General features: G+C 37.2%; 1 pseudogene; it reads right to left on the reverse strand.

The window, feature by feature from the left end:
- Positions 1-529: 529 nt before the first annotated feature.
- On the reverse strand, positions 530-23,073 carry LOC104867305 (annotated as a pseudogene).
- Positions 23,074-23,077: the final 4 nt, after the last annotated feature.

The following is a 23,077-nucleotide window of genomic DNA, read 5'->3' on the forward strand; positions in this document are numbered from 1 at the left end:
TGCAGCCTGCCTCACAAGTACAAGGACCCTAGTTCGATCCCTGATACCAAAAACAACAACAACAACAACAAAAAATAAACAAAAAACAAAAAAATTGACCAGGCCCAAAGACTGGTCTTCATCTCCAAACCAGAGGTATAAAGGAATGGGGGTGGTGGGTTGGGGGTTTACCTCCAGCATTACCAAAGCTCAGAGCACGAGGCTCCCACTGCCTCCCATATCCAGGCTGTGAGCCCTTGGGCCAGCCCACAGGTACCTCTGATTGTAACTCTGTCTGGACCAGGTGACCAGTGAGGGCTGGAGGGGGCAGCCAACGGAGTCCAGTGCAAAAACAGATGTAACCAGGAGATGGAAGCAGACAGGTACTGCTTGGCGGTGGGTAAGATGTGGCGAGGCAGGCTGAGGAGGGGAGGGCCTGGGGCAGTACTGCAGCAATGCAGGACGTAGCCCTAGGCCCTGTCCTGGGTGTTGGTTGTGTGGCAGCTGGCAGTCCACAGGTGATGCTCCTGACCCAAGCCCAGCCAGGGTCTCACACATTGTGGGTTCTCTTTGTGAGCTGGGGCTCCTCATCCACCAGCTTGGACTTGAGGTATTCCTTGTAGACCAGGATGTCTCTGGATCATTTTGGTGATTGTATGCTCCTCACAGACCCAGATTTCCTCTGCCACCTGCTGAATGGATCTGAAGTCATAGCTGACCAGCATCAAAACCTCAAACTCATTGATGTTACCTGCCAGTGCATCAATGGGCTCCATGTCCAGGTGGTTGGTGGGTTCATCCAGGAAGATCATGTGAAGGTTCTGCCAGGCCAGCCAGGCTAGGCACACTCCGCATTTCTGCCCATCTGACAGGCTTCAGATTGGGCTCACCTGTTGTTTCCCAGTGAGACCATACTGTCCAATGATCTTCCTCATCTCTTCCTTCTCCTCCATCTCAGGGAAGCACTTCATCATGTACTCCAAAGCTGAGACATCCAAATCCAGCTGCTCCTGTAAATGTCGATGGTAACAGCCTATCTTGAAGTGAGAAGTCTTTCAGATCATCCAGTCTATGGGTAGTAGCCCTCCAGTTAGAAGCTTCAATTGACTGAATTTCTCTGCTCTGTTGGGCCCCACAAGGGCCACTCTGGGGTTGAGATCAATACCAAATTCTAGACTTTTACAGATTCAAAGCTCATCTTTTGTGTACTTAAAGCTCATGCTCTGAACCATAATGACAGATGAAGGGATCTTGCCACATGGGGGGAAATAAAACGATAATGTCTTGTCATTCACAAGACCCTCTCTGTCAGTTCTGAGGCCATCATTTTCTGTAGTGTCTTCTCCTTGCTCTGGACCTGCCAGGCCCGCTTGGCGCTGACTTGACCATACCTAGAAATGTAGTTCTTCATGTGTACAATCTGATTCTGCTCCCAGTGAAACCTCTTCATCTGGTTCAATTCCAACTCCAGCAACGTCTTCACATTCTGGTCATAATTACCCTTATAATACTTCAGTTTCTTGTGCATGTGGATGATATTGGTGCAGACTCCATTCAGGAAATCTTGGGAATGGGACACAAGGATCAGGATGTGCTTAAAGGTCTTCAGTTCCTCTTCCAACCACACACAAGCATCCAAAACCAGGTGGTGGTTGGGCTCATCCTGGAGCAGCATGAAAGGCCAAATAAAGAGGGCTCTGGCAAGGGCGACCCTCATCCTCCAGCCCCCACTAAAGTCTTTTAGATTCTTTTGCTGCACGGTGAAACACAGTGTGTGCAAGATCCATGAGGCCCTCATCTCTGCTTTGCCAGCATCCAGATCCTCCAGGTGCTCGTAGAGCTCCATGACCTTCGCACACTCTGAGTCCTCATGAGCCAGCCAGCCGCTCGACCTCCCACCCCAGCATGGCCTGCTCTGTGTCCACTTCCATCACGCACTGCAAAGGTGTCTTGTCACTAAGGGGCATCTTCCGAAGCAGGTGGTAGATGTCAATGTGCTCGGGGATGGGCAGTTCTTGCTTCCCGATAGCAGAGAGCAACATGGACTTTCCAATTCCATTTAAACCAAAGAGGCCGTAATAATGTCTTGAGTTTAATTTCAGTTTGGTGTCACTGAGCAGCTCTTGACCATGGAAAGTGAGTGAGAGGTTGATCATGTAGACATCACTACTGTTGGGGTGAGAGGTCAGGATACTAGTGACAGTGTGAGCAGTAGCTTTCTTCATCTCAAAGTCCTCCAGCTCCTTTGTCAGCAAATCTACTTTTATAGTCTCTCTGCCATTGGCCTCTTTGTTCTTCTCCTCTGCCACTTGTGGTTCTGTGACAGCATCTCTGCTTTCTTCATGCCCCTTTTGGGGCTGCTTTTGAACTTTGGCAGCTTCCTTCTTCTTGGCCAAGTCAGAGGGCACGGTGCTGAACCACAACCACAGGAGCACTCACTGTCCTTTCATGGAGTCCGGCTTTGTCGCTCGGCCTCTGACTTCTGATTGATTTAAAGCCTAGGGCACCTGAGGACCATTAAGGACATGATTCTTCCATCTAGCAGATACACACAATGGGACACACTTATGTAAGCATGACTTAGCATAGACTACCATGCATTAGTTACCTGGTTCTTAAAGACATAATGATGTAAGGCTGTGTAGTGGCCTACAGAGAGGCTGAGGAGCAAAGACATGTGCTCTTGGTCTCATCCTTGATGTTGTTTTGTGTACTTTCTTTATCCTGGGGTCCTTACCTACAAAAATACCCCTTCAACCTCCTAACCCTGACACAAGCCCAACCTAGGAAACGCAGTTACATAGCAAGACCCTATCCCAAAATAAAAAAAATAAGTGCTTATGAAGTTGAAGTCTCGGGATTAATTTCTAGTACAAAACAAAAACACAACACAATAAAAAGAAGTTTTAAAACCTAGATATATGTCATTGTCTCTCATGCTACTTGTCTGACCTTAGATACTTTATTTCTTTTCACATTCAATTTTTATAGTAATTTATATTTAAAAATCTAGTAAAATTGTGAGAATCAGGTGAAATAAATGATATAGAAATTCTTTGCTTAGAGTAGCAGTACGTTTTCAGCTAATTGTCCAAATCAGTAAAAATATATTTTAATTATTCAATGAAACAATTTTAAAGTAATATTTCATCACTTTCTAGCATTTTGGTACTTACTGTCTTCAAAAACTTTACCAATATTACATGTAGTTTATTTTCTGCATCTTTTTTTTCCTGTAGGACAATGAGAAGAAAAAAAATTTTTCTTTAGTAAAGTTAATCATTTTTTTTCCCTAAAAAGAAAATTATTCTTTTTTGTAAGGAGAATTAATGTGTCCTCACATTGTTAATTCTTGACTTGAGCTAAGTCAGCTGCTAACTCTCTGTGCTTCCATTTCGTGCCTGCCCTAGCAGTTTTTAGATAGAAAGTCTAATTTCTTTTCGAAATATTTTCCCAAACTTGTTCATCTAACTCTTGGCCTTTTCTTCGAATACTTTTTCAGTACTTTAGATGCCCCATGCTTATCCATCTCCCACAAGGCTGCAGAGCAATTCTCAAAGAATATTTCTGAAATAGCCATTCCTATGTAATGAATGTCTTTAAAAGATGTATAAGTTTACAAAACACTGAAGTTTAATAGCACAACATAAGCTTATTCTTAGTGTATTAAGGAGACTATTTAGGGAAGCTTCACTGTGTACCACCTGAAGTATACCATGCAGGTGACCATGACTTTATTTCCTCATAAAAGCAGCACAGTTTTCCTTTCCAAGACCACTGTGGATCACATTATGTTTTGACTGTAGTTTAGATGTTTGATTACAAAACATCTATATTTCTAAGGTGGTTATTCTTCATTATTTTATTTTTGTATATGTTGTTGTAGTCAGGGTTTTTCAAGGGAAATAGATTTAATACAGGACACATAATTTCTAGGATTATTTTATGATATTTACCCAACAAGTCAAATACAGAGCAGTGAAAGAGATCTAGCCACACACTAGAGGCCTATAGAATCCATCCAAGGGCCTGGATCCCAAAGCAATGTCACACACAAGTCAAGCTAAAGGCTTAGAGTCAAAGGCAATGTCCTCCACAAGTCCAACCAATGGCCTAGAGCCCATGGCAATATCCCATGCCTTATGGAGGATCTGCACCCAGAGGGCCCAAAGACCAGTGGTGGAAGCCAGAAAGTTTATGGCAATGGGGTGAAGGATTTGTGCTATCAGGCTGAGAAATCTATACTGGAGCAAGGAAGTGATGCTTCTGGTGAAGATCAGAGCTCCCCTGATGAAAAGACAGCGAATCCCAGTGACAGTAAGGCCCCAAGCTCCTCCTTGGATGAAAACAGCTAAGTTTGCATCAGGAAAACCAGCTGCAGAAATCTAGAAAATCAACAGTGCACAGACCAGGGATTTAGCTCAGTGGTTCCACTGCCTGCCTTGCAAGCACAAGGTCCTGAGTTCAATCCCCAGCACAAAAAAAGAAAATCAACAGCTCATGATTGTCTCCTCCAGTTCTCTTTTTAGGCTGTTGGCAACAATCCTCAGGTGGGCTTCCATACACAACCATGCTAATTCAGTTCAACTGGGCATTATAAGTTGACCATTATTTTACCCATCACATATTTATTTAACATGTAAAATTATACATATTTAGCGAGTACCATGTAATGATTCTATAGGTATATACATGGAGTAATGTTCAAATCAGAGTAAGTATCTCTACCACCCAAATATTTATCTGTAGGAATCAGTCTAACAGTTTATCCTTGACTGGGGGGTGGGGTGAATGGAGATTAAAGACACAGACACAGAAATAATTTAGAATGAGGCAGCCAGGGAGCTCTTTGCCTCTAGTGGACAAAGAGCCCTGAGTGTTTGGCTCACCTCACTTTTATTCACTTACACACAAGAGCAAGAAATTAGGTTAAGAGAAGATTTATCTGCTTCTTGTTATCTACAGCACGTACTCAGGTAAACATCCAGATCTCAGTTATATTGACTCTTCTCTGGAACTTGCAATATGCTAGCATGCCTGGACATTGCCAAAGGAGGCACAGATTGCTGTTTTTCTCTTTTGTGCTCACAAAGGTCAATTAGGCTTCCATCCTCGTTATCTGGTCTCCTACATTGTCAGATTCATTTGTAATGAGAACATATGATATCTTTTCTTGGAGCATTTTTGAAGTGCACAGCACATTATTGTTAACCATAGTCAACATACTGGGCAACAGAATACTCCTTACCCTTCATTATTTCAAAAGAAGTCCAGCTATGTGTTGAGGAATGCATAGACTAAGGCCTCTCCTATCTGCTTATAGAGAGATTTTCAGCAAGGTGATACCAGAAGTGGGAAACCTGACATTCTAATATAAGTAATTCAATATCTCCTTTTCTGCATCAGTATGATTGCTTTCAATTTTAATATTTATATGTATTAAAGTATATTGATGGTATATGGATTATGTCTAGCATATTATACTACTGAGAAAAATTAAATTTTTAAGCATATGACTTTTTACAGGTTTGATTAAAATCAAATTAAGCATTTAAAATATTTTATAGTAAGGTTGTAATATATGTTGAACATTTTTGATATAAAATATCACATTTCAAGCCTTCACATTGTTATTTCTATTATCAAAGTGTCATGCTAGCTACCAATCAAATTAAAAAAATTATGGTCAAAAATAACATTTGAAGGAAGAGACAAATGGTGTACCTCTGCATCTCATAGGTATATAGCTACCTAAAGATTTATCTATATAAGGATCAGTCCTTGTTGGAAGGGGGGAGGCGAAGATTTCAGTATGAGAATTAAAAGCTAGAACCTAATTCCAAAGACAGACCCCAACTGGATCCCAGTGTATAGGCTATCCTCAGGCACAGCCATTTTCAGCTTCAGAATTCTTGCAAAACCAACTGAGCAACAGTGATCAAAAAACAAAATAAAAAGCATTTGGGCAGAACTAATTTGCTATAGTAATAGGCAATTATCTTAATTTATTAGGAAAGTTGGCCGTGGTTCTATTCAATTCAAGTGCTTAGAATAGTGACACCTTGTTTAAACAGAAGTTGAATCATAAGCATGTCCAGCTGTCTAGAATAAAGAAAATCCTGGGGAAAAACTGTAACATAATTATCCAAGCAGGCAAAATAATGTCTAGGTACCAAAGTGCCACTGAAAACTTGCTAAGGCCTTTGATCAGATTCAAGTGAATTTCATCAATATAAATGAGTTTTCTGTTTGTCTATTCCTGTGTTACATGAAATCATTGCAATAACGCTTTGTGCTACCAATATTAGAGACTATGTTTGCAATATACAATCAAGAGTAGTTTGTATGCTAGACATAATAATGATTCTCCAACATGTTCATTCTGAGATTCCCAGAAACCTTGAAGACATTTTCTTAAATTCCAAAATACAATAAAGGTAAAAGATGAGATTAAAGTCTGTTATGTGATCACTAGGATTAAGGGTGTGAGTCTAAGTAGTCTGGATAAGATAAAAGGGGCAGGGAGACACTTGTCAACACTCTCTGGTTACACTGGCTGCCTTCTGGTACCATGTTGTTCCTGCTCTGCCATGCCTGTTTGTCATCCCTATCTTGGAGTCAGCCTAAACCTCTGTGAAACGTAAGCCAAATAAACCCCTTCCCCTTTAACTTTTGGTGTCAGGTATTTTGTCTCAGCAATGAGAGAAAAATAAATAACACAAAACTGATTAATTCATCATGACTTATCCAGGCCCAAGGTAATCATTATCACCCTTGAATGGGTGGGGCCCTAAATGGTCTTTAAAAGGGTAACAGAAGAGAAGACTCATGATGAGAGAATCTGAAGGAGATTTGCTATCTTTGAAGACAGAAGAGGTATGTGAACCAGAGAGATAGAGCAAGGAAAGAGTGTCTTCCCTAGAGCCTCTAGGAAGCATTAAAGTCCTACCTATGCCACAATTTTAGTCTAATGTGAGTCTTCAAACTTATGACCTCCAGAATTGTGTGTATGTGTGTGTGTGTGTGTGTGTGTATACATAATTTGATGTCACAGTGATCTGAACCTCATACAAGTTATCTGATTCATGAAAAATTCAGTTTGGGCGATGATTTATCACCCCACCCACCAACTGCTGCAAAAAAGAGAAGCGCCCATTATTTGAAGGCTAATTGTTGTGCCGTTGATTATTTTATTGTTCTCAGATTCCCTAATCTCCCTCCTCTTACTTTGCTCACTGGGATAGAGGGGGTAACCCTGTAGAACTGGCTTCCCTTCCTTTTATCAACTGGTTTCCTATTAGGTTCAGCAAATGGGACATTTGTGTGCTAGTGGCAGGAGAATGATAGAAGATGGAGCATCAGTGCTCCAACTCTCCCTGCCTCCACTGGTATCTCTGGGGGTGCCACAGGTTTTCCTTGTGTTGTAGCTACAATTGTAGTGGGTGTTTGGCAGCTTGAAAGAGCTTTCTATGATCACACCTTGCACTGGTGGCCCTACCGCTGTTAGATGATCCCAGGTTCTTCCAATTGTACATTAGTTTTTACAGCTGTTTCCTACCATTGCCTGCTTTAATCTCAGCTAAAACCTTCTTCACTTTCTGATCTCTCCTATAAATAAATCTTTTTGGTTCAATCCTTGCTATTTAAAATTCCTGGAGAGCTTTTGTTTCCCTCACTGGAAACTGTGCTAAATAATAATCTTCCCCAAAGTATGGTTGCATAGGTAACTTTAGGTATTTTTCTAACATCCATGATGTTGGTGAGAAGGATTATATTTTAGATGACTCTCAGTATTAGGCTTCACAGGTAAGTGGCTCAGGAAACAGTATCCTGTACACCATGATAAAGAGGAGTTTGATGATGTTGCTGTGTCCTGTGGAGGTAATGAAAGCCGTAACAGCAGTGGTGAAAGAATAATACAAATGGCAAATGGTGGTTTCAGTTTGAGTCTTTGTATTCAAAACAAGTTGTGTCTGTGCAGGAAAGTCTGCCACTCAGCGTGAACCTTAAGCTCTACTTTGGTTGGTGCAGCTGTAATATGAGTACCATCTATCTCAAGGGACAACTTTGGGGATAGTACTGAGATATACAGAAACAATGAAAAATTGTCATGTAGAAAATACTCAAATGATAGAGGTAGTGCCAATCTTTTATATTGAACTTCACTATTAGTAAAGTATTCTGCCTTTCCTTAATATGGTCCCTCACTTTTTAACAATTAAATGTTCTAACATTTATCTAGGATGCACCTTTGCACAGTTCTTTTTACTTCTATTGTACTGTTCACATAGCATAAGGAACTGCACTGTACTTGTTCTTTCTAGTTCTTGGGTTGCACTGCTCCATCTGGATGATGAATTTCACTTTGTAAATCCAGATTTCAGACTCCTCATGCCACCTGTCACCACACATTCTCTCTACAAAACTCTCTCTACCTGGTTGGACTTTCTCCAGTTATTGCTGCTGGGCTGGAAAGCCAGGGAAAAATATTCTAACTCATTTAACCCTTCTAAATCCAGCAAAGGTAAAGACACAGAGAAGCTGTTTTACATATCCATGTAATGTGTGAACACTCTTACGTGCTGCAAGACAATGAAAACATTCTCTATTTAGCATAAAATGATACTTCTTCCAGACATTGGAGACTACTGAACAAATTGTTGTTCCCCTTGTTCTATGAAACAACGACTAAAGCCATTTTCTGAAAACGAGTATTGTTAATCAGTGGATCATTAACCTTTACAATGTCAATGTGTTCTCCATATCAAATTCAGTTAAATGACTGCCGCAGGTAACAGTTAAGGGAACATTTCAAGTAGATGAACATATTAATGCTTTATTTAGTTCTAAATGCACTGTGAAGGATTTAGGTGAGAGCTAAACTACGTTTGAAAAAAAGCAAAGTACTAGAAAGAACAATTTCACAGCAAGTAAGGGGGAATTTGACAGAAAATGTCACCTTTCTAATCTTTCACATATTTTGTTTCTTACCTTGCATTGTATCTCATACTTTTCTTTCTCTTTTTCAATAACTAACTCATACTGACCAAATTGTACAAAGTGGAGAAAGCTCTACATTTTATTTGCATGAGTGAGTGATCACCCAGCACATCTGTGTGAGGAACAACTCCCATTCTGATGGAAAGCAATTTTTCCATTCGTAGTTTCCACTCCTAGATGGAAGAGCTGTGTATTTGGTTTTTGGTCCAGAATCACAATTTACATACTCCTTTGTTTATTTCTACTAACATGCAGTTGCTTCTGATCATCTATAAGTTAATAATTTTTATTTTTAAATTTTTTTGGTACTGGGGATTGAACGTCCTTGTGCTTGCAAGGCAGGCCACCAAACCGCTGAGCTAAATCCCCGGCCCAATAATTTTTAAATTTAAGAATATTTTCATAGAAGCTATTTCTTAGATTAATTCCTTTAAGATTTATTAAGATTTGTGAAATAACATTCATAAACAAATTTTCCCAAAGGGGACAGGTTGAAAATAATACATGTCTACTAATTTTCCCATGTATCCCTGATTTCCTATCAGTGTTTGAGCAGTTAACAGGTTAGTTAAGCATATGTGAAACCTGCTCTGAAAATGAAGACACATGCACTACATTGAAACATGAGCCACATTCATAGAAGACAACTTGATAATGAACAGATATACAATACAATGTAACTTGTTAGTCATGTGGAATAGTCTCAATATGTCACCATATGAGAGACTTTTAAATGGAAGCTACATGATTATGAATGACCATGAGTTTCTTCTTTCAAGAAAGAAAACCTAAATAAAAATAGTAATTCTTTTTTAGAATCATTTGGATCAAATTTAATTAGAAGCCATTAGTGCCATCCTGTTTTAAGTAATATTAGTAAAATGTTATTTGTTATGTGTTGCTAAATAGTTTTTGACATTTGGTATACCTACTAACATTGCACTGAGAATCTCTATTCCAGGACCTAACAAACACCAAGATCTTGAGGATTAGTATCTTGGAGTGGAACATCCAAAATATTCTATTACAAGATTCAATCATCAAAGCCTTTCACTTTGTGAATACCATCAATCAAGTCCAATTTCTCCTGCCACATCCTCATCATTCTTGTTAGGCTGCTTCTATGCAATGTGAGATCTACCAGTCACCTTCTTCATCAAGTGGATAAATGTCTGTCAAACCAGTCATTCCAAGCAATGTAGACAACTTGCAGATTAGATTAATATTTCACTCTTCAAAACACTGTACTGTGTCAAAAAGACAAAGGCTTTATGCCTTGGTTTCAGTACTTCTTGAGGCGAGACTACTTCCAGCCAGAGTGGCATAAAAATTTGTATTCAGCAGATAACACTTCGTATTTTACACCCTATTGAACTACTTTAGGGTCACCTAGGATTATTATTTTTTCCTTTAAAATCTGATTTCAGAATTTTTATAAACATAATGATCAAGATGTATACTAGTGAATACATCACTGAAAATCTTCAGTATGACTTCTACATGACATATTTTAAAAAATATTCCTTAATTTGTAATGTGACATCTTACATAGCAGAATGGAAAAGATATTTCAGAGGGTCAGGGTGCCTCTCAGCTAGCCCTGAAATCACTTCCTGCAAACAGTAGCAGATCTCACATACCTTTAAAACCTGCTATGCTAGGAGGTTTATGTGACCTTGTTTGTCATTCTGAGAACTACCTTCAATTGAGCCTCTGCAGAGCACTAAACTTAGAAGTATAAGTAGGTCTGTAAAGAAGGAAAGCAAGGAAATTCTTGGAAAAATTATGTAATTGTCAATGTCTGCCCATCTAGCCAGTGAACAGAGCTGAAATTCAAACGTTGTGTCCTTTAGCATTGATATATTTTGCTTAAAGTTTCTACATCACATTGGGGATGAATTGGAACATAAAATTACTCACATAACTATACCTTTATGTACTGTGATCGTACATTTTGATTTGGTGGTGACATTTCAATTTATGTCATTTTTTCAGTACTGTTAATCTCTCTCTCTCTCTGCCTTTCATTCTCAAAAGTATCAATATTTGACTGTTAAAGTATATAATTGCCCAAACTTCAAAATTTTAATAGATTCTTCTTTAGAAATGAAGCCTTAGTTGTTTAAAAGAATATACACTGACCATAATATTTTTGCTACTGGAGCTAGGCTCTTTGGTTCAGAAATAATAAAAACAGACCTGACCCAAAAGAATATGAGCACAGGCAAAGTTGCTGTTTTTGTTGTTGTTGCTGTTGTTGTGTTTTAACTGGGACCTTCTCAAGCAGGAAGGGAGTTAGTCACTCTTTGACAAAGAGTAAATCATAATGCTGGTTCCTCAAACAAAAGAAATGGGGTAGCAAATAGTTCCTGCCAAAGGTTATAATCAAAAGTACCCACCAGACTGTCTGTACTCAGGGCTAGTCTCTTGGTTGGTGACCTTGACTATTCTGATAAGGCAAATGTTCAGGAGGCTATCCCTGGCTTTCAACTGCATCAGTAGGCTGTGTTTGTCGGTATTGTGATTTTAATTCTGGGGAAGCATGTGAGCCCTGATTTCTATTAATGTCTTTCTTAGGTGCTGCTGTGAAAGAACAAATGGGTCTGATCCCTGCAGAACCACTTCCTAGCACTAGATTATTCTACTCCTTTTCCAGTGGTCTCCAACTGTCTCATTTTCATCAAACTTCTACAGACTGCAGAACCCAGATTTATGTTTGTCATTGACATATTACTATAAAATATACAAAATTATTGCACTTTAAGCAAATCCTGAGTGGAATACTTCCTTTCTTTTACTTAGCATGTATAGCTGTGACAAATATCTGCACCGGGTTATGACACTGTGTTTTGGTCTTTAAATTCTGGTGTCTTCTGCTTGTATTTTCTGGTTTGGTTTTTCTTTGCCTGCCTCAGCACAAATCTCTGGAAGCATTTTCCTCTATTGTAAAGTGTGTTAGAAGTCTCTCCTGATCTTCTCTAAGTCTAGTAGAAGTGATTTTATCCCCTGATATGTTCTACCACTTTCAATAGGAATGTTCTCAATTCTGAGGGTTGTTGATTTGGGATGTTGAGAACAGTAGTCTACCCTATCACAGATCTATTGAATTAGTTCCTATATTCATTGAAAACAGTGTAGGAACTCAACAGCTAAGGAGTTTGCCTGCCTAAATCTGTGTGACTAAATTTCTATTAGAGCCTTCAGTTAGACTCCAGTTGTCCCACTTCGCAAGTAGAAAAGGAAATAATTATTAATGAACCAAATCTCTCCCCCAGTTTGTGACCTCATCATTATCTACATTGTGCCTTCCTTCCATCTTTAATAGGACCTGAAGGAACTGCAATTTAAAAAATACATAAAAATGTGTTATATGAAGCCCCAGTATTTAAGCTCCAAGTGTGTCTTCACTAGAAACTACTTAGTCTTCAATATATTAATATTTTTCCTGAATCTCATTGTGCCTCAGTTTTGTTATTAGGTTTGTTTTTGTTAAAATAATGAAAGATCTACTTTCTGATTCTTTCATCTTTATTTGTTCCTTGGCAGTTTTTTGTTGTTGGTGTTGACATAGAGACCAACCAAAAGGCACAAATAGGGTGTATCTGTAGGAGAACTATAAAAACTGTGTTGATATATAAATAGAAAAAAAGGACAAGGTAGGGAATCTGATCCTGCATGTTGGTTTGATGAGCTATTTAGGGCTAAATTTGACAAAATATAATTATTATAACTATTATCATAATTATCTAAGTTAGCAGGATTATTTTGAGGACTGAGTAAATTAAGTACAATATCTGATATATGCAGTGTTTGCTACATATTAATACTACTGTTTCACTCTAGAAGAATTATTTTGGTTGGGAATTGAAATTGAAACCGATCTTTAAAAAATGAAGATTTTTAAAGCTGAGCTATTTCTCTGGCTTCCTCATGCTGAAAGCAACACTTTGAACCAAATAGCCCACATGCCTGGGAGGTTTCCACAGAACAAGAGTTTCAACATTTTTTTCTGGGTCACTGTTGGGCCAAAAGCTTGTTGAATCTATTAATGCATGTTTCCCCTCCTATAACATTAAACACTTCTGTGTGCTTCTGGGGGTGGATTAAATCTGTTCTGAATTTGGCAAATTTAGCTAAATTTTATATTTGTATAGTTTTTTAAGATATATTCTTGGTTGTGGATAGGCTACTGAATCCAAATACAGACATTCCTCATTTAACAACAGTTTGGACTTGTGACTGAGACATGCTGTTCAGACTTAACAACCTGCATTTCCAACTGAGAATCTTAGAATCTTTTTGTACACTTCTGTCCATCTTGCTTATAGAGCATCAGTGTCTCTTTTTGTACATATACCTTGTCTATAGAGTATTGTAATTTTTGCTGATTGTACTGTATAGTACAATACCATTTTATGATGTTATACATTACAGTAAGTGCATGCAAATTATGCAAATAAAAGGAGTTGGAAATATTGGAGTTTCCTTTGAGCATTTCTTTGTTCTGAATATTGTAATGTATATACTCTATACCATTCTTCATTTAGGAATGAAATCATTTAGTGACCTAATCATAGGAACAAAACTCAGTCATTAAATGGGGAATATCTGTAGTCAGAGTCCAGTTTCAGGGCTGTGAACCTGTCCCCATTAACACGAATATTGGAAAAATGGTATATTGACAATCTGGTAAACTTTAGTACATGAACAATGTGCAGGTACTACAAGCTCTGCTTCATGCAACTGCTGTTTTCTCTGAGTTCAACAGTTACACATTCTTCCTCTCTGCTAAGAAACAGACACAGGAGCAGAGGTGGTCAAAGAGAGAGTAGGCAAAATTTATATTTCAGGGAAGGTGGAAGTACTGACAAACTAAGAATATTAAACAAACTAAGAAGACTGAACAGTTTTACATGAGAGTAGAGTTTAAAACAAGTGATAGATTGTGTAGTATTTAATATAAATGCAACAAATTATGAGAATATGAGGAATTGAGAAAAAAACAAGGAGAGGGCTGGGAAAGCTCTAATACAAGCACAGGAGTAAGTGTAAGGAATAGTAGCAAAGCTAAGTAGTCTGAGAGCCAGAAAAATATCAGGAGAATTTGAGAATGGAAACTATAAAATTGCACCAATATCATTCTGCTGAATTCAGTTAGAAGATTTAATAGACTTGTAGCTTGTAGGTGAATCCACCTACCTGTAACTGAAAAGCTAAGAGCAAAGAAATCTCTTTGACATGAACAATTGCATTTAGGAAACTACTGTTGCCCTTTACTAAAGTGTTGACTGGAATGGCCATTCTTAGACTGATAACCTCATCATTCACTTATAATACCTTGAAAACCAATGAAGGATCTACTTCCTGATTCTTTCACTTTTTTTTTTGGCTTGGAAGATTCTGTGGATATAGAGACCTCCAAAAACCACAAATAGGGTATGTTTATAATCGAACTATAAAAAGTAACTGTGTTAACATATACAAATAGAATAAAGGACAAGGCAGAGTATTAGATCTTGCATGTTGGTTTAAGGAGCTAAGGCTAAATTTGACAAAAATACAAGGTTGAGCACTATATGTCTGTAATAACAACACAGATAGATAAAAGATGTCTTTATTATGGAAATGAATATTGAATTGCACTCCAATGGCTGAAAGGGATAAAGAACAACAGAAGGAATTCTCTTCATGAAAAGGGGAAGGCTACCCTATTTGAGGCATGAAATGATAAGAGAAATATTTAAGGAAAGTAAGACTGGAAAGACATGGAAAATTCTTACCAATATCTGTAAGCATGGAAATAGCCATCCTGCTCACTTTCATTTTTGCTTTTATAAGCATGGAGACATTAATGGTAAAAGGCAATAATGACATAAACTCAAATAAATAAATTTAAAGTAATTTCTCTTCTATCTTTCCCTCAAGTACTTTCCCCCAATCACCCTTCCATACTTCCTTTACCTAAAGACTCCAAATTGCTCACATAACAGCCAAACACTTAGTTCTTTCCTCTTGTTAGGAAGAGAAGTTAATCTCATTAACTTTAAGGTATTATTTGTATGTATAAGAAAAAGAAAAGATCAAATTACTAACAAATATAGTTGATTAGGCACAAACTCCATGGTGCTGTCATTTATAAAATTGTTTGGTAGGTCTGTTAGATATTAGCAGAGCTTTAGAATAAAAGGGTTCTAAATAGCATGGTTTGCCAGTTATAGTTAGGGGAAGAAACTCAGACCTCTATGTATAATATAATCCTTCATTAGGTCTCAGACCCAAAGCAGTCCTCCAGAGCATAGCGATATTTCAAGGTTAGCACATTGTGCCCGTTCAGTATTACACAGAGATGTCTTTTTCCAGAAAACAGCAAAATGCATGCCTGGTTGCTTTAGTCTCCAGTGCTATGATACCAGAAGGGAAACATTCTTTAGAGACCTCTTTACTTTGGACTGAGACCTGATTTAGATTAGAACTTTTACCCCATACATTTCTTTCATAGATTTCCTATATGATTAAGGCCTCCACAAGAACACTGATCATAAGAAAAGAACAAGGAAGACATTTTCTACTTCTAAAGTGACCCTCCAAGGGAAGGTCAATATGCATATACATTGTGTAGATAAATCATAATAATATCCATACTCCGCCGAACTTCAGGTGTAACTTGTGTGTGTAAAATGATTCCACTTCCACTCAGTGCAGATGCCTAAGTAGCACTCCTTGCATTCTCACTACCACATAAATCTGTATCTGTTTTACAATAAACTTTTGCCTCGACTTCCACACAGCCACCTATGTTTCTTACCTCAGTTCTTTCACTGAAGACGCAAAGGACAGAGGAGCAGGACCAGGTTCTCACAGCATCAGGACCCCTCTTTCTGGTGATGGCATCACAATGTCTGTATCCCCCCACCTAAAAACCTTCACACATGCATTATTATCTTGGGCCCCCCCTGCATTCTATTACCTCTGCATGATATTAGATTTCATTTACCTTCTTTCAACTCAGAGATGAACTCTGAAGGAGAATATTTAAATAATTTAATGATTTCTAATGAGACATTAGAAAAAAATGTTTCATTACAAATTGAAAGACTTTTACCCATGTGCTTTCTGTTTCATGGTGTATGCCCTGGACAGTGTATATTTAATGGAAACAAGGATCTTCTCATGGTCTTAATGTAATTAGTTGAGAAATTAGTGATGATAAGTATCTCTAGTGTATGCTTATTTCCTGTCTTTCTCTTATGTTACAGATGCTAGATCAACCTGAAAATCTATAAATTCTGAGCTTCTGCATCCCTTCTGCACCCTATGCAGCTCATGCATTAGAGTATAGTGATGGTTTATGATCCCTGCCTTTCTATTCTATTAAATCTATGATGCTTAAATGGTAACTCCAGCCCTTTTAACACCAAAGGTTTAATGTCATTTGATTTTCAAAGGGAATTTTTAGTAGGGTGATAAGAGGAAACACTTTGTAGGCTTTGTGAAATTCTCATGTGACAATGTACAATAACTGTACTACCTTTTCCTTTATAAGCATTCACATCCTCATATTTTCTAGGTCTTAACATGAGATTAGCAATGAAGCTCAGCACTCAAACTGAGTAGTGGAACTTGTTTGGATAAATTTCTCACTTCTCCAGTTCAGTCTACCCAGCACATCATTTTATGGGATTATCGATATTATCTAAGCTGAGTAATTTAAAAATTTTAAAAAATGAAAAATCCTTTGAGAAATGTATAAATTTCTCACATACATATTTTTCAGATTTCCATATGATTGTTTATTAGGAGTCTAGAGTTCCGGTTTCTAACACACTTCTGATCTGCTGCATCTTCTCAGAGTTAAGAACCATTTATCTAGTCAAAATCCTTCTGAAGTGAGGGTGACACTGAGTTTATCAATCAATGGTCTGCGAATCTGCTCATTAACACTGACACTTCTAATAACAGGTGGTACCTTTTATGAACCTGACTAATAAGCAGGCAAATTTATTGTTCTTCAATTTGGCAAAAACAGTAGGTTTTAAGATCCAAAAATTTCTCAGGAACCAGCTGTGTCCATTTTCCTGGGCAAACCACAAGCCTGATGAAAAGAAGAAACAGGATGTAGAAGAAACAGGATGATCAATTTAAAATAAAGCCAGAGGAATTAGCCTCATATCCATGGAGTCACAATTAGTTTAATTAGGAGATAAGCCAGGATACATAGCATCTCTTCTCTGTGCAAATACTCAAGGCCACAGAAGGAAAAAAATGGTGTCATAATCTGGAAGGACCACAGAGCCAATACAAATTCAGCTGACACCAAGGCTACACATCAGGTGTAATTTGCTAATGGATTGACACATTGAACATTTTGGAAATAAATTAGGAAGCAAATTCCCTTGCATTCAAAAGGCACTAAGAATTAGTGGAGTTAATATGTTTTATGGAAGCATTTGCTGGTAGTTTGCTCTGACTGAATGTGAAGACTAACCCTGTAATTGTAGAATAATGAAGAATAATACAAGGCAGGGAAGATAATGTCCATGAATGGTAATAACTTTATCAGCTAAGAAGGGATTTTCTTAAACTGTTTGATCCAAACAAGATGATTCAGCTAAAAGGCAAATATTTTTCTATTATGATAGTCTACTGATAGCAATGAAGAGTGAGATAGGAAGAAAGAAGGAACCTGTGAAGATTAACAAAAGGCTTCCAAGTGTGCAGTTTACAATACTTACAGAAATACTGATGAAATAAATAATGTGTGTTCATTCACTTAATCAGAAATTGTTATTCTTTACATATTATTATTTTAGGGTCCAACTTTGGAGAAAGACGACGTTGAAAATTTCAGTACTTTTAAAGAAATTATTTTATCTATACAGAAAATAATGGATACAGAGTACGCCTTTTAGAAAAGCTATCACAGTTTTCCTTTCTCAGGTTCAGCATTTCTCATTACAGGATAATTACTGAACATTACAGTGGAAACAGACCTGAGCCTCTGAAGATCTGATTCCCACATGCTGGTATAGAGAACAAGGTCACATTAAAGCTGCAGAGTCTCCTGGAGAATTGAGACATACAAAAAAGTATTAATATGACTTTTGATTCAGTAAGACTAAAATTGGTCTAGGAATCTGAAAAAAATCTCTTTATGGGTTTCAGTTGTATAGCCTTTTTAGAAAATGCTTTTGGACATTGGAAAGACTATGAAATATGTTGCAAAAATGTTTTTTGGCTTTTGTTAAAAACCTCCCATGAAAAGGGATTAATTAACACTTAGGTCACACATTAGTAGCAAAGATTTTTGTGTGGAGTCTGAAGTTTGTTCTGTATTAACAATGGATTGACTTCATTCTGGCTTTATTTACTTATTTATTTTTTTTTGATACCGGGGATTGAACTCAGGTCCTTCTGCTTGTGAGGCACGTGGCAGAACCACTAAGGTAAATCCCTGGCCCTGATTGACCTCATTCTGACCTCTGGAATCAATCCATCTACACATGTTTTTCCCAACTACATTTATGTGCATGTTTCTCTAAACTCAGGAGCACAGACACAAATACAAATTACTTTTTCTGCATCTTAACTTATCCTCATTTTCACCACTGCAATCTTATTGTTTGTTGTAGATGATGGTTAATTGCCAAAGAAGCTGTGTTCATCCAAGTATCAGGATACAACCAAGTTTGGCGTGTATATATTACTGTATCATAAAGCTATCAAGATGATTAACCAATGTCTTTTTTCAAATAAATTAATTTATTTTTTGTGTCTAGAAATAGCTCAGATATGTACACTGAGAAAAATGTCATTAATCCCTCCCCTATTCCATAAATAAATGGAAGCTATAGGAAAATGTTATCCCAAATAATCATATCAATCTTTTTAAAGTTAAACTGTAGCAATTTAAACTTGTAGTCCTGAATATATGCAAATGTATATCCAGAGTATATGGAATAGAGTTCTATGAGTTTAGATAAATATTTTCTTTTGTTGTTTTTTGTTTAAGTGAAATTATGGGAATAATACAGGTAAAATCCCAACACTGTGACATTCAGTCTAGCACACTCTAAAATAATGTTTTGCATTGCCTAGGGTTCTCTAGAGAAACAAGTGCTAGAGTAACAGGATTAGAGATGAGAGTCCACCATGATTGTGTGCTGCAGATCTTGAGTATCTGCTCAGCTAAAGAAGCTGAAAGTCACACAACAAGAGGGATCAAGGATGTAGAACCACTCTGAAACCTGGAATATCCCTTAAAAATCATTGGTATGAATCTACATTGGTAGGCTGAAGAAACTGGATACTAATGTCCAGAGGTGACAGCAGCAGCAAACGAAACATCAGCGCAAGCAGAATGGAGCTTCTAAAAAACTGCAGCAGACTCATTTTCTTCCCCTTCTATTGCAAGCTTGTTGGATAGTGCCAGCCACAATCAGAACAAGCACTCCCTGCTCTCAGTTTGCTGGATCACAGTTCAGTATCTCTGGAAATATTACATAGACACATCCAGAAATGTGCTTTACTCGTTTCCATACTAATCTCTTTATCTAGTCAAGTTGATGTACCACAACAAGGTTGGTCATGTGTTCATTTGACTAGAGATGAGAAATCATAAAAACGTGTCAAGTTCATTTGGGTTTGATAATATATGTCTATAATTTAAAATTACCAAGATTATTTCTTGGGAATAGTACCCATTATGCTTTTATTTAATTCATATAATATTCTATAAAATTACTGTTTCTGTGCCAAACATGTGGGCTTATTTATTGACCAGGGTAAGTTAGTTTTATCATCTTCCCTCCCCAATTTTTTAAATATTTTGTTTCATTGTACTAAAAAACTAAATGATTTTTAAGGGTAGAAAGAGTAACAAAAATGAGGGAAGTACTGGTGAATGAGTAGAGACCGTAAGCTCTTTTAGTATGGGAGCACAATCTTCACCTCCCACAAATACTGCTCTAAGAACAAGCCATAAATCTATTTTAATATTAAACCTGATTTCCATGTGATTTTTTCATTTTAGTTTCAAGGGAGGAAGGGAGACTGTGTTGGCTGTACAAGTCACATCTTTGAAATAGATTTACTCTGAGATGATTAGTTTTTGAAGTCCGAGTTCCAGTTTCTCTCAATCCTATATATAAAGGATTTATAACTGGACAGCAGTCTGAAGTCTTCACATTTAACCACTGCAATTAAAAAAGAGAGAGGTTTGGCTGATTCATTGTGAATAAGTATGGCAGAATAGAGAAAAAGTGGGTTTCTTGTTTTAAAGCAGAGGTGCACAGAACTTGTCAATGTACTTCGAAAAACAAACAATAGTATAATCAAGCTTTCTTAAAGACGTCTAACAGAACTGGGCTCTTCTTTTTAAATTGACTCCTACAGTAGTGAATAATGAAGTACAATTCAGTTGCTGAAATTTATAGCTATATTTTTATGCCTACTAAAAGACAAAATGGGGTGTTCAAACCACATTTTTGACAGTAAAAGTAAATCAAGTGTGTGTAAGATTTCTCTAAATGACCAACTCTGATAAACTATTGTTTCAGAAGAATAATTTTGAATGATTTTCTAGTTGCCAGACCAATGTCAGCTTTTTGTCATGATAACAAGATATTTTAGACAATAAATGTAAAAGCAGGGAAGGTTTATTTTGCCTCCCAGTTTTGGAAATTTAATTCTGTGGACAGTAAGGCAGACATATAACAGGAGCACATACTGAAGAGGTCATTCATTCAGAGGCCAAACTGAGGTCCCACAGTATTCATCGAAGGCATACCCAAAGGACACGACTTCCTGCTTGTCCCTGCCTACTAAAGTTTAAAACTCTCAGTAATGTCATGGTCTGAGGAACAATCAATCATTGACCCATAGGCCTTGGGTGGGGAACATTCCAGATACTCATGTAAATTTTGAGAGAGGCACTTTATTCTTCCTTTATCTTTATTCTACAAACAAAAGCACATTAACCCATGCTGGTGGTTAAGTTTGAAACTCTATATTGTTCCAAGGGTCAAAAGTTGACGGTGATTGTCCCCAGAGTATTAGAAACAGCAGTCAAGTTGCCTGGCTGAGCAAATCAGATGGAGAATAGTTCATATTCTTTACATTTATAATATTTTCATGAGTGTTTTGTAGTATTCTTTGCATAACTAATATCTTTATAAATCTGGGTCAAATTATTTGCTTCCTATACTGTTTATATTATTGAATTTCACTTTTAAATTCCACCCAATTCATGTAAGCTCTCTCAAATATCTAGGGATCATTGATTATTTATAATTAAGAACACAGACATGGCGAGCTGCCTATGATCTCAGGTTAAGAGATGAGCCATGCTAATACTGGAGTGAAAATAAGATGAGATTGGGTGAGAAGCTAAATGTTTTGGTGAAAGGCCCCACATTATAACACTTCAAATTTTTAAGATTTTTTTTCCATCACAATGAGTTTTTCTGAAAACAAACTTCCAGTGTCCAGCTTAGGGAAGATATAGAAAGAGATCAAGGCAAGAGAAGGTGCCAGAAATACCTCATCATTCAGTTTTTAAGTTCAAATTGATCTTGATTCGCTTTTTCACTCACTCTTTCTATATATTCCTTCCCCTGTCACTGTGTTCAGAATCCTGGAGGCTTGCAAGTGAAATAGTTAATAATATCTTTTCAGGGCTGGGGATTTAGCTCAGTGGTGCCTTGACCTGCCTAGAAATCACAAAGTCCTGAGTTTGATCCCCAGTACCAAAAAAGAAAAAAAGAAAAATCTTTTCATTGGCTGGGTGGGTATGGTCACATGACTAGGAGATTGAACGTGAAGCAAATGATGCATAAGTTTGTGCATTGATATGAGCACTCTTAAGATAAGTTTATAACTATTCTTTCTAGCTTAGCTTGAAGACTCACCTCATCTTCCTGGGTACTTTGTCCCATGAACTCCAGAATTTTGAAACTGACATTTGGGAGCTTTACTTCTTATTGCTATCATATATAGAGGACACTCTTCTGAATTTCTAATTCAAATTAGCTTTCTTGCTAATTCAGTAAGTAATCATCTGCTATGTACATCTGCCTGCTAGGATTCTGTTGGTATATTGACCCCACTACTGCCTGGTGCCTCATTTCCTTACTCTCCACTTTATTTCCACAATAGCAAAATCTTCATGAAAGTACATCTGTCTTTATTACATTTAACTCCTGATCAAAAGTTAGTAGTTTTTCCTCTCTGCATTTTAAGAAGAATTAAAGCACCCCTGAACTAACTAGTAATTAAGATAGCCTCTATGATTAAAAAAAAACAACACGTTATTTTATTTTTAAGGTGAGTGACAGAAACCCATTTCTATGTATTTTAGTACAACAATCTCAGTTATCTCAGCTTTGTAGCAGTCCCTGGGTTGTTAGAAACCTAAAATGTCAGAGGAATGAATATGAAGGAAAAAGAAAAGGAAAAATACATTACAGAAAAAAGAACCCTAGATTTTCTGCCCAGCATAATGGCTTTTAATTTTTCCTCCTACTTACCAAAGGGAGAAGGGTAGTCATTTCAAGAACTGTTGAAAGTCTATCAAGCTTTCATTAAAAAAAATTCATGTCACAATTAAATAAGTTCTCATTCATAGTAATAAAACATTTATATATTTGCAAAATAAGAAAATAAAAGCAGGATAATATAAGGAGCATTGCAAGTTCATCGTTTCTGTTGCAAAATAGTAAAGCACTCCAGATGCATGCTTTATTATGAGATTTGGGGGGAAGATTTTCCCATTTAAATTTCTAATCCTTCTCTTCAGTGCTTTGGTGCACAGAATGCTTTCCGATTCATTTACTTAGAAGTAAAGCTCTCAAGTCTTAGAAAACATAGCACAGGCAAGGATAGATTTTACTCTTACCAAATGATAGTTTGTGAATATGTACAGCAATAAGGGTTATAAATCTGCCAATAAGCTCTCCACTTTCCAATATATAACCAAGAACTTCATCCTCAAAATTAATAAGATATAGCTTGTATTATGCCAGAAATCAATACATAAACATAAAAGCAGTCTTTCTAAACTTACTTCTTAACTCTGTCAGACTCTTGCTTCTTAGCCATGCTG

This window comes from Fukomys damarensis, unplaced genomic scaffold, assembly GCF_012274545.1.
Source record: "Fukomys damarensis isolate Sample0158 unplaced genomic scaffold, DMR_v1.0_HiC HiC_scaffold_2, whole genome shotgun sequence".
Taxonomy (NCBI): Eukaryota; Metazoa; Chordata; class Mammalia; order Rodentia; family Bathyergidae; genus Fukomys; species Fukomys damarensis.